Raw genomic sequence first — 18,984 nt, forward strand, 5'->3', positions numbered from 1 at the left:
CAGTGTCTCACTGGAACGTACCAATGCAGAACTCCACACAAATATGCCCTGAAACTGTACCCCTCCATAACCTCCCTGTCTCACTGGAAGGTACCAATGCAGAACTCCACAAAAATATCCCCTGAATATGTACCCTCCATAACCTCCCTGTCTCATTGGAACGTACCAATGCAGAACGCCACACAAATATGCCCTAAACCTGTACCCCACCATAACCTCCCTGACACACTGGAACGTACCAATGCAGATCTCCACAAAAATATGCCCTGAACCTGTACCCCTCCATAACCTGCCTGTCTCACTGGAACGTACCAATGCAGAACTCCACATAAATATGCCCTGAAACTGTACCCCTCCATAACCTCCCTTTCTCACTGGAACGTACCAATGCAGAAAAACACACAAATATGCCCTGAACATGTACACCTACATAATCTCCCTGTCTCACTGGAACGTACCAATGCAGAACTCCACACAATTATGCCCTGAAGCTGTACCCCTCAATATCCTCCATGTCTCACTGGAATGTTCCACTGCGGAACTCCACATAAATATGCCCTGAACCTGTACCCCTCCATAACCTCAGTGTCTCACTGGAACGTACCAATGCAGAACTCCACACAAATATGCCCTGAACCTGCACCACTTCATATCCTCCGTGTCTCACTGGAATGTTCCAATGCAGAACTCCACATAAATATGCCCTGAAACTGTACCCCTCCATAAACTCCCTGTCTCACTGGAACGTACCATTGCAAAACCCCACACAAATATGCCCTGAACCTGTATCCCTCCATAACCTCCCTGTCTCACTGGAACGTACCAATGCAGAACTCCACAAAAATATGCCCTGAACATGTACGCTCCAAAACCGACCTGTCTCACTGGAACGTACCAATGAAGTACGACACACAAATATGCCATGAACCTGTATCCCTCCATATCCTACGTGTCTCACTGGAATGTACCAATGCAGAACTCCACAGAAATATGCCCTGAACCTGTACACCTCCATAACCTCCCTGTCTCACTGGAACGTACCAATGCAGAACTCCATGAAAATATGCCCTGAATATGTACCCTCCATAACCTCCCTGTCTCAGTAGAATGTACCAATGCAGAACTCCATACAAATATGCCCTGAACCTGTACGCTCCAAAACCTACCTGTCACACTACAACGTACCAATGAAGAACTCCGCACAAATATGCCATGAACCTGTACGCCTCCATAACCACCCTGTCTCACTGGAACGTACCAATGCAGAACTCCACACAAATATGCCCTCAAACTGTACCCCTCAATATCCTCCGTGTCTCACTGGAATGTTCCACTGCGGAACTCCACATAAATATGCCCTGAACCTGTACCCCTCCATAACCTCAGTGTCTCACTGGAACGTACCAATGCAGAACTCCACACAAATATGCCCTGAACCTGCACCCCTCCATATCCTCCGTGTCTCACTGGAATGTTCCAATGCAGAACTCCACATAAATATGCCCTGAACCTGTACCCCTCCATAAACACCCTGTCTCACTGGAACGTACATATGCAGAACTCCACAAAAATATGCCCTAAACCTGTACCCCTCCATAACCTCCCTGTCTCTCTGGAACGTACCAATGCAGAACTCCACACAAATATGCCCTGATACTGTACCCCTCCATAGCCTCTCTGTCTCACTGGAACGTACCAATACAGAACTCCACAAAAATATGCCCTGAATATGTACCCTCCATAACCTCCCTGTCTCAGTAGAATGTACCAATGTAGAACTCCATACAAATATGCCCTGAACCTGTACGCTCCAAAACCTACCTGTCACACTGGAACGTACCAATGAAGAACTCCGCACAAATATGCCATGAACGTGTATCCCTCCATATCCTCCGTGTCTCACTCGAATGTACCAATGCAGAACTCCACACAAATATGCCCTGAACCTGTACGCCTCCATAACCACCCTGTCTCACTGGAACGTACCAATGCAGAACTCCACACAAATATGCCCTGAACCTGCACCCCTCCATATCCTCCGTGTCTCACTGGAATGTTCCAATGCAGAACTCCACACAAATATGCCCTGAACCTGTACGCCTCCATAAACACCCTGTCTCACTGGATCGTACCAATGCAGAACTCCACACAAATATGCCCTGAACCTGTACCCCTCCATACCCTCCGTGTCTCACTGGAATGTTCCAATACAGAACTCCACTTAAATATGCACTAAACCTGTACCCCTCCATAACCTCCCTGTCTCACTGGAATGTAACAATGCAGAACTCCACACAAATATGCCCTGAAACTGTACCCCTCCATAACCTCCCTGTCTCACTGGAACGTACCAATGCAGAACTCCACAAAAATATCCCCTGAATATGTACTCTCCATAACCTCCCTGTCTCTTTGGAACGTACCAATGCAGAACGCCACAAAAATATGCCCTGAACCTGTACCCCTCCATAACCTCCCTTTCTCACTGGAACGTAACAATGCAGAATAACACACAAATATGCCTTGAACATGTACACCTACATAACCTCCCTGTCTCACTGGAACGTACCAATGCAGAACTCCACACAAATATGCCCTGAAACTGTACACCTCCATAACCTCCCTGTCTCACTGGAACGTAACAATGCAGAAGTCCACAAAAATATGCCACTCCAAACCGTCCCATCACACACTCCAGGGGTCAGACACAGAGTGAATCTCCCTGCACACCTTCGCATCACACACTCCCGGGGTCAGACACAGAGTAAATCTCCCTCCACACCGTCCCATCACACACACTCGGGGTCAGACACAAGAGTGAATCTCGCTCCAAACCGTACTACCTCACAATCCGGTGGTCAGACACAGAGTGAATCTCCATCCACACCGCCACATCACACACTCCCGGGGTCAGGCACTGTGTGATTCTACCTCCGCACCGTCCCATCACATGCTCCCGGAGACAGAGACAGAATGAATCTCCCTCCACACCGTCCCATCACACACTCCCGGGGTCAGACACAGAGTGAATCTCCATCCGCACCGTCCCATCACACACTTCCGGGTTCAGGCACTGAGTGAATCTACCTGCACACCGTCCCATCACAAACTCCCGGGGTCAGACACTGAGTGATTCTATCTACGCAACGTCCAATCACACATTAACCGGTTCAGACACTGAGTGACTCCCCCTCCACACCATACCATCACACACACGCGGGGTCAGACACTGAGTGAATCTACCTCCACAAAGTCCCATCACACACTCCCAGTGTCAGACACAGAGTGAATCTCCATCCACAAAGTCCCATCACACAATTCCAGCGTCAGACACTGAGTGAATCTATCTCCACGCCTTTCCATCACACAATCCCGGGGTCAGAGTCTGAGTGAATCTACGTTCGCAATGTCCAATCACACACTAACGGGGTCAGACACAGAGAGAATCTCCCTCCCCATCGTGCCATCAAAGACGGCTGGGTTCAGACACTGAGTGAATCCCCCTCCACACCGCCCAATCACACACTCCGTCTGTCAGACACAGAATGAGTCTCCATCCACACCGTCCCATCACACACTCCCGTTGTCAGACACAGAATGAGTCTCCAACCACACCGTACCATCACACACTCCTGGTGTCAGCCACTGTGTGAATCTACCTCCTCACCTTACCAGCACACCCTCCTGGGGTCAGACACAGAGTGAATCTCGATCCGCACCATGGCATCTCACAATCCGGGTGTCAGACACTGAGATAATCTCCATCCACACCGTCGCATCACACACTCCCGGGGTCAGACACAGAGTGAATCTCCATCCACACCGTCCCATCACACACTCCCGTGGTCAGACGCAGAGTGTATCTCCCTCCCCATTGTCCCATCAAAGACGGCTGGGGTCAGACACGGAGTGAACCCCCTCCACACCGTCCCATCACACACTCCCGCAGTCAGACACAGAGTGAATCTCGCTCCTCACCGTACCATCTCACAATCCGGGTGTCAGACACAGAGTGAATCTCCATCCGCACCGTCCCATCACACACTGCTGGGGTCAGACACACAGTGAATATCCATCCACACCTTCCCATCACACACACCCGGTGTCAGACACAGAGTGAATCTCGCTCCTCATCGTACCATCTCACAATCCGGTTGTCTGACACAGAGTGAATCTCCATCCACACCGTCCCATCACACACTCCCGTGGTCAGACGCAGAGTGAATCTCATTCCCCATCGTGCCATCAAAGACGGCTGCAGTCAGACTCTGAGTGAATACCCCTCCATACCGTCCCATCACACACTCCGTGTGTCAGACACAGAATGAGTCTCCATCCACACCGTCCCATCACACACTCCCGGGGTCAGACACAGAGTGAATCTCGCTCCTCACCGTACCATCTCACAATCCGGTGGTCAGACACAGAGTGAATCTCATTCCCCATCGTGCCATCAAAGACGGCTGGGGTCAGACTCTGAGTGAATCCCCCTCCATACCGTCCCATCAAACACTCCGTGTGTCAGACACAGAATGAGTCTCCATCCACACCGTCCCATCACACACTCCCGGGGTCAGACACAGAGTGAATCTCGCTCCTCACCGTACCATCTCACAGTCCGGGTGTCAGACACAGAGATAATCTCTCTCCACAGCGTCCCATCAGACACTCCCGGGGACAGGCACAGAGTGAATATGCATCCACCCCGTCGCATCACACACTCCGGGGGTCAGCCACAGAGTGAATCTCATTCCACACGGCCACATCACACACACCCGGGGTCAGACACAGAATGTGTCTCCATCCACACCGTACCATCACACCCTCCGGCGGTCAGGCACAGAGTGAATCTACCTCCACACCTTCCCATCACACTCTCCCAGGGTCAGACATAGAATGAGTCCCCATTCACACATTCCCATCACACAATTCAGGGGTCAGAAACTGAGTGAATCTCCCTCCACACCGTCCCATCACACACCCCGTGTGTCAGACACAGAATGAGTCTACTTCCTCACCTTCCCATCACACACTCCCACTGTCAGGCACTGTGTGAAGCTACCTCCGCACCTTCCCATCACACACTCCCGGGGTCAAACACAGAGTGAATCTCCCTCAACACCGTCCCATCACAATCTCCCGGGGTCAGACATAGAGTGAATCTCGCTCCTCACCGTACCATCTCACAATCCGGTGGTCAGACACAGAGTGAATCTCCATCCACACCGTCAGATCACAAACTCCCGTTGTCAGACACAGAATGAGTCTCCAAACACACCTTCCCATCACACACTGCCGGTGTCAGGCACTGTGTGAATCTACCTCCTCACCTTCCCATCACACACTCTCGGGGTCAGACACAGAGTGAATCTCGCTCCAAACCGTACCACCTCACAATCCGGTGGTCAGACACAGAGTGAATCTCCATCCACAGCGCCACATCACACACTCCCGGGGTCAGGCACTGTGTGATTCTACCTCCGCACCGTCCCATCACATGCTCCCGGTGATAGGCACAGAGTGAATCTCCCTCCACACCGTCCCATCACACGCTCCCGGGGTCAGACACAGAGTGAATCTCCATCCGCACCGTCCCATCACACACTTCCGGGTTCAGGCACTGAGTGAATCTACCTGCACACCGTCCCATCACAAACTCCCGGGGTCAGAGACATAGTGAATATCCATGCACACCTTCCCATCACTCAGTCCCGGGGTCAGACACAGAGTGAACCTATCTCCGCAACGTCCAATCATACATTAACCGGTTCAGACACTGAGTGACTCCCCCTCCACACCATACCATCACACACACGCGGGGTCAGACACTGAGTGAATCTACCTCCACACCGTCCCATCACACACTGCCGCTGTCAGACACAGCGTGAATCTCCATCCACAACGTCAAATCAGAAACTCCCGTGGTCATACACAGAGTGAATCTCATTGCACACCGGCACATCACACACATCCGGGGTCAGGCACTGTGTGAATCTACCTCCACACCTTCCCATCACACACTCCCAGTGTCAGACACAGAGTGAATCTCCATCCACAAAGTCCCATCACACAATTCCAGCGTCAGACACTGAGTGAATCTATCTCCACGCCTTTCCATCACACAATCCCTTGGTCAGAGTCTGAGTGAATCTACGTTCGCAAAGTCCCATCACACACTAACGGGGTCAGACACAGAGAGAATCTCCCTCCCCATCGTGCCATCAAAGACGGCTGGGTTCAGACACTGAGTGAATCCCCCTCCACACGGCCCAATCACACACTCCGTCTGTCAGACGCAGAATGAGTCTCCATCCACACCGTCCCATCACACACTGCCGTTGTCAGACACAGAATGAGTCTCCAACCACACCGTACCATCACACACTCCTGGTGTCAGCCACTGTGTGAATCTACCTCCTCACCTTCCCAGCACACCCTCCTGGGGTCAGACACAGAGAGAATCTCCCTCCCCATCGTGCCATCAAAGACGGCTGGGTTCAGACACTGAGTGAATCCCCCTCCACACGGCCCAATCACACACTCCGTCTGTCAGACGCAGAATGAGTCTCCATCCACACCGTCCCATCACACACTGCCGTTGTCAGACACAGAATGAGTCTCCAACCACACCGTACCATCACACACTCCTGGTGTCAGCCACTGTGTGAATCTACCTCCTCACCTTCCCAGCACACCCTCCTGGGGTCAGACACAGAGTGAATCTCGATCCGCACCGTGGCATCTCACAATCTGGGTATCAGACACTGAGATAATCTCCATCCACACCGTCCCATCACACACTCCCGGGGTCAGACACAGAGTGAATCTCCATCCACACCGTCCCATCACACACTCCCGTGGTAAGACGCAGAGTGTATCTCCCTCCCCATTGTCCCATCAAAGACGGCTGGGGTCAGACACGGAGTGAATCCCCCTCCACACCGTCCCATCACACACTCCCGCAGTCAGACACAGAGTGAATCTCGCTCCTCACCGTCCCATCACACACTCCGTGTGTCAGACACAGAATGAGTCTCCATCCACACCGTCCCATCACACACTCCCAGTGTCAGGCACAGTGTGAAGCTACCTCCACACCTTCCCATCACACACTCCCGTGGTCAGAAACAGAGTGAATCTCCCTCAACACCGTCCCATCACACACTCACGGGGTCAGACGCAGAGTGAATCTCGCTCCTCACCGTACCATCTCACAATCCGGTGGTCAGACACAGAGTGAATCTCCATCCACACCGTCAGATCACAAACTCCCGTTGTCAGACACATGATGAGTCTCCAAACACACCTTCCCATCACACTCACCCGGTGTCAGGCACTGTGTGAATCTACCTCCTCACCTTCCCATCACACACTCCTGGGGTCAGACTCAGAGTGAATCTCGATCCGCACCGTGCCATCTCACAGTCCGGGTGTCAGACACAGAGATAATCTCTCTCCACAGCGTCCCATCAGACACTCCCGGGGTCAGGCACAGAGTGAATATGCATCCAACCCGTCGCATCACACACTCCCGAGGTCAGCCACAGAGTGAACCTCATTCCACACCGCCATATCACACACACCCGGGGTCAGACACAGAATGAGTCTCCATCCACACCGTCCCATCACACCCTCGGGGGTCAGGCACAGAGTGAATCTACCTCCACACTTTCCCATCACACACTTCCAGGGTCAAACATAGAATGAGTCTCCATTCACACATTCCCATCACACAATTCAGGGGTCAGAAAATGAGTGAATCCCACTCCAAACCGTTCCATCACACACTCCAGGGGTCAGACACAGAGTGAATCTCCCTGCACACATTCTCATCACACACTCCCGGGGTCAGACACAGAGTGAATCTCCCTCCACACCGTCCCATCACACACTCTCGGGGTCAGACACAGAGTGAATCTCGCTCCAAACCGTACCACCTCACAATCCGGTGGTCAGACACAGAGTGAATCTCCATCCACAACGCCACATCACACACTCCCGGGGTCAGGCACAGAGTGAATCTCCCTCCACACCGTCCCATCACACGCTCCCGGGGTCAGACACAGAGTGAATCCCCATCCGCACCGTCCCATCAAACACTTCCGGGTTCAGGCACTGAGTGAATCTACCTGCACACCGTCCCATCACAAACTCCCGGGGTCAGAGACATGGTGAACATCCATCCACACCGTCCCATCACACACTGCCGGTGTCAGACACAGCGTGAATCTCGCTCCAAATCGTACCACCTCACAATCCGGTGGTCAGACACAGAGTGAATCTCCATCCACACCGCCACATCACACACTCCGGGGCTCAGCCACAGAGTGAATATGCATCCACCCCGTCGCATCACACACTCCGGGGGTCAGCCACAGAGTGAATCTCATTCCACACCGCCACATCACACACACCCGGGGTCAGACACAGAATGTGTCTCCATCCACACCGTACCATCACACCCTCCGGCGGTCAGGCACAGAGTGAATCTACCTCCACACCTTCCCATCCCACTCTCCCAGGGTCAGACATAGAATGAGTCCCCATTCACACATTCCCATCACACAATTCAGGGGTCAGAAACTGAGTGAATCCCCCTCCACACCGTCCCATCACACACCCCGTGTGTCAGACACAGAATGAGTCTACATCCTCACCTTCCCATCACACACTCCCACTGTCAGGCACTGTGTGAAGCTACCTCCGCACCTTCCCATCACACACTCCCGGGGTCAGACACAGAGTGAATCTCCCTCAACACCGTCCCATCACAATCTCCCGGGGTCAGACATAGAGTGAATCTCGCTCCTCACCGTACCATCTCACAATCCGGTGGTCAGACACAGAGTGAATCTCCATCCACACCGTCAGATCACAAACTCCCGTTGTCAGACACAGAATGAGTCTCCAAACACACCTTCCCATCACACACTGCCGGTGTCAGGCACTGTGTGAATCTACCTCCTCACCTTCCCATCACACACTCCTGGGGTCAGACTCAGAGTGAATCTCGATCCGCACCGTGCCATCTCACAGTCCGGGTGTCAGACACAGAGATAATCTCTCTCCACAGCGTCCCATCAGACACTCCCGGGGTCAGACACAGAATGAGTCTCCATCCACACCGTCCCATCACACCCTCCTGGGGTCAGGCGCTGAGTGAATCTACCTCCACACCTTCCCATCACACTCTCCCAGGGTCAGACATAGAATGAGTCCCCATTCACACATTCCCATTACACAATTCACGGGTCGGAAACTGAGTGAAACCCCTCCACACCGTCCCATCACACACTCCGTGTGTCAGACACAGAATGAGTCTACTTCCTCACCTTCCCATCACACACTCCCACTGTCAGGCACAGAGTGAATCTACCTCCACACCTTCCCATCACACACTCCCGGGGTCAGACACAGAGTAAATCTCCCTCCACACCGTCCCATCACACACTCTCGGGGTCAGACACAGAGTGAATCTCGCTCCAAACCGTACCACCTCACAATCCGGTGGTCAGACACAGAGTGAATCTCCATCCACACCGCCACATCACACACTCCCGGGGTCAGGCACTGTGTGATTCTACCTCCGCACCGTCCCATCACATGCTCCCGGTGACAGACACAGAGTGAATCTCGCTGCACACCGTCCCATCACACACTCCCGGTGACTGACACAGAGTGAATCTATCTCCGCAACGTCCAATCACACATTAACGGGTTCAGACACTGAGTGAATCTCCATCCGCACCGTTCCATCACTCACTCCCGGGGTCAGGCACTGAGTGAATCTACCACCTTACAGTCCCATCACAAACTCCCAGGGTCAGAGACAGAGTGACTCCCCCTCCACACCATACCATCACACACTCCCGGGGTCAGGCACTGAGTGTATCTTCCTCCACACCATCAAATCACAAACTCCCGGGGTCAGAGACAGATTGACGCCCCCTCCACACCATACCATCACACACTCGCGGGGTCAGACACTGAGTGAATCTACCTCCACACCGTTCCATCACACGCTCCCAGTGTCAGACACAGAGTGAATCTCCATCCACACAGTCCCATCACACAATTCCAGCGTCAGACACTGAGTGAATCTATCTCCACGCCTTTCCATCACACAATCCCGGGGTCAAAGTCTGAGTGAATCTACGTTCGCAAAGTCCCATCACACACTAACGGGGTCAGACACAGAGAGAATCTCCCTCCCCATCGTGCCATCAAAGACGGCTGGGTTCAGACACTGAGTGAATCCCCCTCCACACCGTCCAATCACACACTCCGTCTGTCAGACACAGAATGAGTCTCCATCCACACCGTCCCATCACACACTCCCGTTGTCAGACACAGAATGAGTCTCCAACCACACCGTACCATCACACACTCTCGGTGTCAGCCACTGTGTGAATCTACCTCCTCACCTTCCCATCACACACTCCCGGGGTCAGACACAGAGTGAATCTCCATCCGCTCCGTCCCATCACACACTTCCGGGTTCAGGCACCGAGTGAATCTACCTGCACACCGTCCCATCACAAACTCCCGGGGTCAGAGACATAGTGAATATCCATGCACACCTTCCCATCACACAGTCCCGGGGTCAGACACAGAGTGAATCTCCATCCACACCGTCAGATCACAAACTCCCGTTGTCAGACACATAATGAGTCTCCAAACACACCTTCCCATCACACACTGCCGGTGTCAGGCACTGTGTGAATCTACCTCCTCACCTTCCCATCCAAAACTCTTCGGGTCAGACTCAGAGTGAATCTCGATAAGCACCGTGCCATCTCACAGTCCGGGTGTCAGACACAGAGATAATCTCGCTCCACCCCGTCGCATCACACACTTGCGGGGTAAGCCACAGAGTGAATCTCATTCCACCCCGCCACATCACACACACCCGGGGTCAGACACAGAATGAGTCTCCATCCACACCGTCCCATCACACCATCCTGCGGTCAGGCACAGAGTGAATCTACCTCCACACCTTCCCATCACACACTCCCATGGTCAGACATAGAATGAGTCTACATTCACACATTCCCATCACACAATTCAGGGGTCAGAAACTGAGTTAATCCCACTCCAAACCGTCGCATCACACACTCCAGGGGTCAGACACAGAGTGAATCTCCCTGCACACCTTCGCATCACACACTCCCGGGGTCAGACACAGAGTAAATCTCCCTCCACACCGTCCCATCACACACTCTCGGGGTCAGACACAGAGTGAATCTCGCTCCAAACCGTACCACCTCACAATCCGGTGGTCAGACACAGAGTGAATCTCCATCCACACCGCCACATCACACACTCCCGGGGTCAGGCACTGTGTGATTCTACCTCCGCACCGTCCCATCACATGCTCCCGGTGACAGACACAGAGTGAATCTCCCTCCACACCGTCCCATCACACACTCCCGGGGTCAGACACAGAGTGAATCTCCATCCGCACCGTCCCATCACACACTTCCGGGGTCAGGCACTGAGTGAATCTACCACCTTACAGTCCCATCACAAACTCCCAGGGTCAGAGACAGAGTGACTCCCCCTACACACCATACCATCACACACTCCCGGGGTCAGACACTGAGTGAATCTCCATCCACAAGGTCACATCAGAAACTCCCGTAGTCATACACAGAGGGAATCTAATTGCACACCGGCACATCACACACTTCCGGGGTCAGGCACTGTGTGAATCTACCTCCACACATTCCCATCACACACTCCCAGTGTCAGACACAGAGTGAATCTCCATCCACACAGTCCCATCACACAATTCCAGCGTCAGATACTGAGTGAATCTATCTCCACGCCTTTCCATCACACAATCCCGGGGTCATAGTCTGAGTGAATCTACGTTCGCAAAGTCCCATCACACACTAACGGGGTCAGACACAGAGAGAATCTCCCTCCACATCGTGCCATCAAAGACGGCTGGGTTCAGACACTGAGTGAATCCCCCTCCACACCGTCCAATCACACACTCCGTCTGTCAGACACAGAATGAGTCTCCATCCACACCGTCAAATCACACACTCCCGTTGTCAGACACAGAATGAGTCTCCAACCACACCGTACCATCACACACTCCCGGTGTCAGGCACTGTGTGAATCTACCTCCTCATCATCCCATCATACACTTCTGGGGTCAGACACAGAGTGAATCTCGATCCGCACCGTGGCATCTCACAATCCGGGTGTCAGACACAGAGTGAATCTCCATCCACACCGTCCCATCACACACTCCCGTGGTCAGACGCAGAGTGAATCTCCCTCCCCATCGTCCCATCAAAGACGGCAGGGGTCAGACACGGAGTGAATCCCCCTCCACACCGTCCCATCACACACTCCCGCAGTCAGACACAGAGCGAATCTCGCTCCTCACCGTACCATCTCACAATCCGGGTGTCTGACACTGAGTGAATGCCCCTCAAAACCGTCCCATCACACACTCCCGGGGTCAGACACAGAGTGAATCTCGCTCCTCACCGTACCATCTCACAATCCGGTGGTCAGACACAGAGTGAATCTCCATCCACACCGTCAGATCACAAACTCCCGTTGTCAGACACATAATGAGTCTCCAAACACACCTTCCCATCACACACTGCCGGTGTCAGGCACTGTGTGAATCTACCTCCTCACCTTCCCATCCAAAACTCTTCGGGTCAGACTCAGAGTGAATCTCGATAAGCACCGTGCCATCTCACAGTCCGGGTGTCAGACACAGAGATAATCTCGCTCCACCCCGTCGCATCACACACTTGCGGGGTAAGCCACAGAGTGAATCTCATTCCACCCCGCCACATCACACACATCCGGGGTCAGACACAGAATGAGTCTCCATCCACACCGTCCCATCACACCATCCTGCGGTCAGGCACAGAGTGAATCTACCTCCACACCTTCCCATCACACACTCCCATGGTCAGACATAGAATGAGTCTACATTCACACATTCCCATCACACAATTCAGGGGTCAGAAACTGAGTGAATCCCACTCCAAACCGTCGCATCACACACTCCAGGGGTCAGACACAGAGTGAATCTCCCTGCACACCTTCGCATCACACACTCCAGGGGTCAGACACAGAGTGAATCTCCCTGCACACCTTCGCATCACACACTCCCGGGGTCAGACACAGAGTAAATCTCCCTCCACACCGTCCCATCACACACTCTCGGGGTCAGACACAGAGTGAATCTCGCTCCAAACCGTACCACCTCACAATCCGATGGTCAGACACAGAGTGAATCTCCATCCACACCGCCACATCACACACTCCCGGGGTCAGGCACTGTGTGATTCTACCTCCGCACCGTCCCAGCACATGCTCCCGGTGACAGACACAGAGTGAATCTCCCTCCACACCGTCCCATCACACACTCCCGGGGTCAGACACAGAGTGAATCTCCATCCGCACCGTCCCATCACACACTTCCGGGTTCAGGCACTGAGTGAATCTACCTGCACACCGTCCCATCACAAACTCCCGGGGTCAGAGACATTGTGAATATCCATGCACACCTTCCCATCACTCAGTCCCGGGGTCAGACACAGAGTGAACCTGTCTCCGCAAAGTCCAATCACACATTAACGGGTTCAGACACTGAGTGAATCTCCCTCCACACCGTCCCATCACACACTCCCGGGGTCAGACACAGAGTGAATCTCCATCCGCACCGTCCCATCACACACTTCCGGGGTCAGGCACTGAGTGAATTTACCACCTTACAGTCCCATCACAAACTCCCAGGGTCAGAGACAGAGTGACTCCCCCTACACACCATACCATCACACACTCCCGGGGTCAGACACTGAGTGAATCTCCATCCACAAGATCACATCAGAAACTCCCGTAGTCATACACAGAGTGAATCTAATTGCACACCGGCACATCACACACTTCCGGGGTCAGGCACTGTGTGAATCTACCTCCACACATTCCCATCACACACTCCCAGTGTCAGACACAGAGTGAATCTCCATCCACACAGTCCCATCACACAATTCCAGCGTCAGATACTGAGTGAATCTATCTCCACGCCTTTCCATCACACAATCCCGGGGTCAGAGTCTGAGTGAATCTACGTTCGCAAAGTCCCATCACACACTAACGGGGTCAGACACAGAGAGAATCTCCCTCCACATCGTGCCATCAAAGACGGCTGGGTTCAGACACTGAGTGAATCCCCCTCCACACCGTCCAATCACACACTCCGTCTGTCAGACACAGAATGAGTCTCCATCCACACCGTCAAATCACACACTCCCGTTGTCAGACACAGAATGAGTCTCCAACCACACCGTACCATCACACACTGCCGGTGTCAGGCACTGTGTGAATCTACCTCCTCACCTTCCCATCATACACTTCTGGGGTCAGACACAGAGTGAATCTCGATCCGCACCGTGGCATCTCACAATCCGGGTGTCAGACACAGAGTGAATCTCCATCCACACCGTCCCATCACACACTCCCGTGGTCAGACGCAGAGTGAATCTCCCTCCCCATCGTCCCATCAAAGACGGCAGGGGTCAGACACGGAGTGAATCCCCCTCCACACCGTCCCATCACACACTCCCGCAGTCAGACACAGAGCGAATCTCGCTCCTCACCGTACCATCTCACAATCCGGGTGTCAGACACAGAGTGAATCTCCATCCGCACCGTCCCATCACGCACTGCTGGGGTCAGACACACAGTGAATATCCATCCACACCTTCCCATCACACACACCCGGTGTCAGACACAGAGTGAATCTCGCTCCTCACCGTACCATCTCACAATCCGGGTGTCTGACACTGAGTGAATCCCCCTCAAAACCGTCCCATCACACACTCCCGGGGTCAGACACAGAGTGAATCTCGCTCCTCACCGTACCATCTCACAATCCGGTGGTCAGACACAGAGTGAATCTCCATCCACACCGTCAGATCACAAACTCCCGTTGTCAGACACATAATGAGTCTCCAAACACACCTTCCCATCACACACTGCCGGTGTCAGGCACTGTGTGAATCTACCTCCTCACCTTCCCATCCAAAACTCTTGGGGTCAGACTCAGAGTGAATCTCGATAAGCACCGTGCCATCTCACAGTCCGGGTGTCAGACACAGAGATAATCTCGCTCCACCCCGTCGCATCACACACTTGCGGGGTAAGCCACAGAGTGAATCTCATTCCACCCCGCCACATCACACACATCCGGGGTCAGACACAGAATGAGTCTCCATCCACACCGTCCCATCACACCATCCTGCGGTCAGGCACAGAGTGAATCTACCTCCACACCTTCCCATCACACACTCCCATGGTCAGACATAGAATGAGTCTACATTCACACATTCCCATCACACAATTCAGGGGTCAGAAACTGAGTGAATCCCACTCCAAACCGTCGCATCACACACTCCAGGGGTCAGACACAGAGTGAATCTCCCTGCACACCTTCGCATCACACACTCCCGGGGTCAGACACAGAGTAAATCTCCCTCCACACCGTCCCATCACACACTCTCGGGGTCAGACACAGAGTGAATCTCGCTCCAAACCGTACCACCTCACAATCCGTTGGTCAGACACAGAGTGAATCTCCATCCACACCGCCACATCACACACTCCCGGGGTCAGGCACTGTGTGATTCTACCTCCGCACCGTCCCATCACATGCTCCCGGTGACAGACACAGAGTGAATCTCCCTCCACACCGTCCCATCACACACTCCCGGGGTCAGACACAGAGTGAATCTCCATCCGCACCGTCCCATCACACACTTCCGGGTTCAGGCACTGAGTGAATCTACCTGCACACCGTCCCATCACAAACTCCCGGGGTCAGAGACATTGTGAATATCCATGCACACCTTCCCATCACTCAGTCCCGGGGTCAGACACAGAGTGAACCTGTCTCCGCAACGTCCAATCACACATTAACGGGTTCAGACACTGAGTGAATCTCCATCCGCACCGTTCCATCACTCACTCCCGGGGTCAGGCACTGAGTGAATCTACCACCTTACAGTCCCATCACAAACTCCCAGGGTCAGAGACAGAGTGACTCCCCCTACACACCATACCATCACACACTCCCGGGGTCAGACACTGAGTGAATCTCCATCCACAAGGTCACATCAGAAACTCCCGTAGTCATACACAGAGTGAATCTAATTGCACACCGGCACATCACACACTTCCGGGGTCAGGCACTGTGTGAATCTACCTCCACACATTCCCATCACACACTCCCAGTGTCAGACACAGAGTGAATCTCCATCCACACAGTCCCATCACACAATTCCAGCGTCAGATACTGAGTGAATCTATCTCCACGCCTTTCCATCACACAATCCCGGGGTCAGAGTCTGAGTGAATCTACGTTCGCAAAGTCCCATCACACACTAACGGGGTCAGACACAGAGAGAATCTCCCTCCACATCGTGCCATCAAAGACGGCTGGGTTCAGACACTGAGTGAATCCCCCTCCACACCGTCCAATCACACACTCCGTCGTTCAGACACAGAATGAGTCTCCATCCACACCGTCAAATCACACACTCCCGTTGTCAGACACAGAATGAGTCTCCAACCACACCGTACCATCACACACTGCCGGTGTCAGGCACTGTGTGAATCTACCTCCTCACCTTCCCATCATACACTTCTGGGGTCAGACACAGAGTGAATCTCGATCCGCACCGTGGCATCTCACAATCCGGGTGTCAGACACAGAGTGAATCTCCATCCACACCGTCCCATCACACACTCCCGTGGTCAGACGCAGAGTGAATCTCCCTCCCCATCGTCCCATCAAAGACGGCAGGGGTCAGACACGGAGTGAATCCCCCTCCACACCGTCCCATCACACACTCCCGCAGTCAGACACAGAGCGAATCTCGCTCCTCACCGTACCATCTCACAATCCGGGTGTCAGACACAGAGTGAATCTCCATCCGCACCGTCCCATCACGCACTGCTGGGGTCAGACACACAGTGAATATCCATCCACACCTTCCCATCACACACACCCGGTGTCAGACACAGAGTGAATCTCGCTCCTCACCGTACCATCTCACAATCCGGGTGTCTGACACTGAGTGAATCCCCCTCAAAACCGTCCCATCACACACTCCCGGAGTCAGACACAGAGTGAATCTCGCTCCTCACCGTACCATCTCACAATCCGGTGGTCAGACACAGAGTGAATCTCGCTCCTCACCGTACCATCTCACAATCCGGTGGTCAGACACAGAGTGAATCTCCATCCACACCGTCAGATCACAAACTCCCGTTGTCAGACACATAATGAGTCTCCAAACACACCTTCCCATCACACACTGCCGGTGTCAGGCACTGTGTGAATCTACCTCCTCACCTTCCCATCCAAAACTCTTGGGGTCAGACTCAGAGTGAATCTCGATAAGCACCGTGCCATCTCACAGTCCGGGTGTCAGACACAGAGATAATCTCGCTCCACCCCGTCGCATCACACACTTGCGGGGTAAGCCACAGAGTGAATCTCATTCCACCCCGCCACATCACACACATCCGGGGTCAGACACAGAATGAGTCTCCATCCACACCGTCCCATCACACCATCCTGCGGTCAGGCACAGAGTGAATCTACCTCCACACCTTCCCATCACACACTCCCATGGTCAGACATAGAATGAGTCTACATTCACACATTCCCATCACACAATTCAGGGGTCAGAAACTGAGTGAATCCCACTCCAAACCGTCGCATCACACACTCCAGGGGTCAGACACAGAGTGAATCTCCCTGCACACCTTCGCATCACACACTCCCGGGGTCAGACACAGAGTAAATCTCCCTCCACACCGTCCCATCACACACTCTCGGGGTCAGACACAGAGTGAATCTCGCTCCAAACCGTACCACCTCACAATCCGTTGGTCAGACACAGAGTGAATCTCCATCCACACCGCCACATCACACACTCCCGGGGTCAGGCACTGTGTGATTCTACCTCCGCACCGTCCCATCACATGCTCCCGGTGACAGACACAGAGTGAATCTCCCTCCACACCGTCCCATCACACACTCCCGGGGTCAGACACAGAGTGAATCTCCATCCGCACCGTCCCATCACACACTTCCGGGTTCAGGCACTGAGTGAATCTACCTGCACACCGTCCCATCACAAACTCCCGGGGTCAGAGACATTGTGAATATCCATGCACACCTTCCCATCACTCAGTCCCGGGGTCAGACACAGAGTGAACCTGTCTCCGCAACGTCCAATCACACATTAACGGGTTCAGACACTGAGTGAATCTCCATCCGCACCGTTCCATCACTCACTCCCGGGGTCAGGCACTGAGTGAATCTACCACCTTACAGTCCCATCACAAACTCCCAGGGTCAGAGACAGAGTGACTCCCCCTACACACCATACCATCACACACTCCCGGGGTCAGACACTGAGTGAATCTCCATCCACAAGGTCACATCAGAAACTCCCGTAGTCATACACAGAGTGAATCTAATTGCACACCGGCACATCACACACTTCCGGGGTCAGGCACTGTGTGAATCTACCTCCACACATTCCCATCACACACTCCCAGTGTCAGACACAGAGTGAATCTCCATCCACACAGTCCCATCACACAATTCCAGCGTCAGATACTGAGTGAATCTATCTCCACGCCTTTCCATCACACAATCCCGGGGTCAGAGTCTGAGTGAATCTACGTTCGCAAAGTCCCATCACACACTAACGGGGTCAGACACAGAGAGAATCTCCCTCCACATCGTGCCATCAAAGACGGCTGGGTTCAGACACTGAGTGAATCCCCCTCCACACCGTCCAATCACACACTCCGTCTGTCAGACACAGAATGAGTCTCCATCCACACCGTCAAATCACACACTCCCGTTGTCAGACACAGAATGAGTCTCCAACCACACCGTACCATCACACACTCCCGGTGTCAGGCACT

This window comes from Hemitrygon akajei, unplaced genomic scaffold (assembly GCF_048418815.1).
Source record: "Hemitrygon akajei unplaced genomic scaffold, sHemAka1.3 Scf000039, whole genome shotgun sequence".
NCBI classification, from domain to species: Eukaryota; Metazoa; Chordata; class Chondrichthyes; order Myliobatiformes; family Dasyatidae; genus Hemitrygon; species Hemitrygon akajei.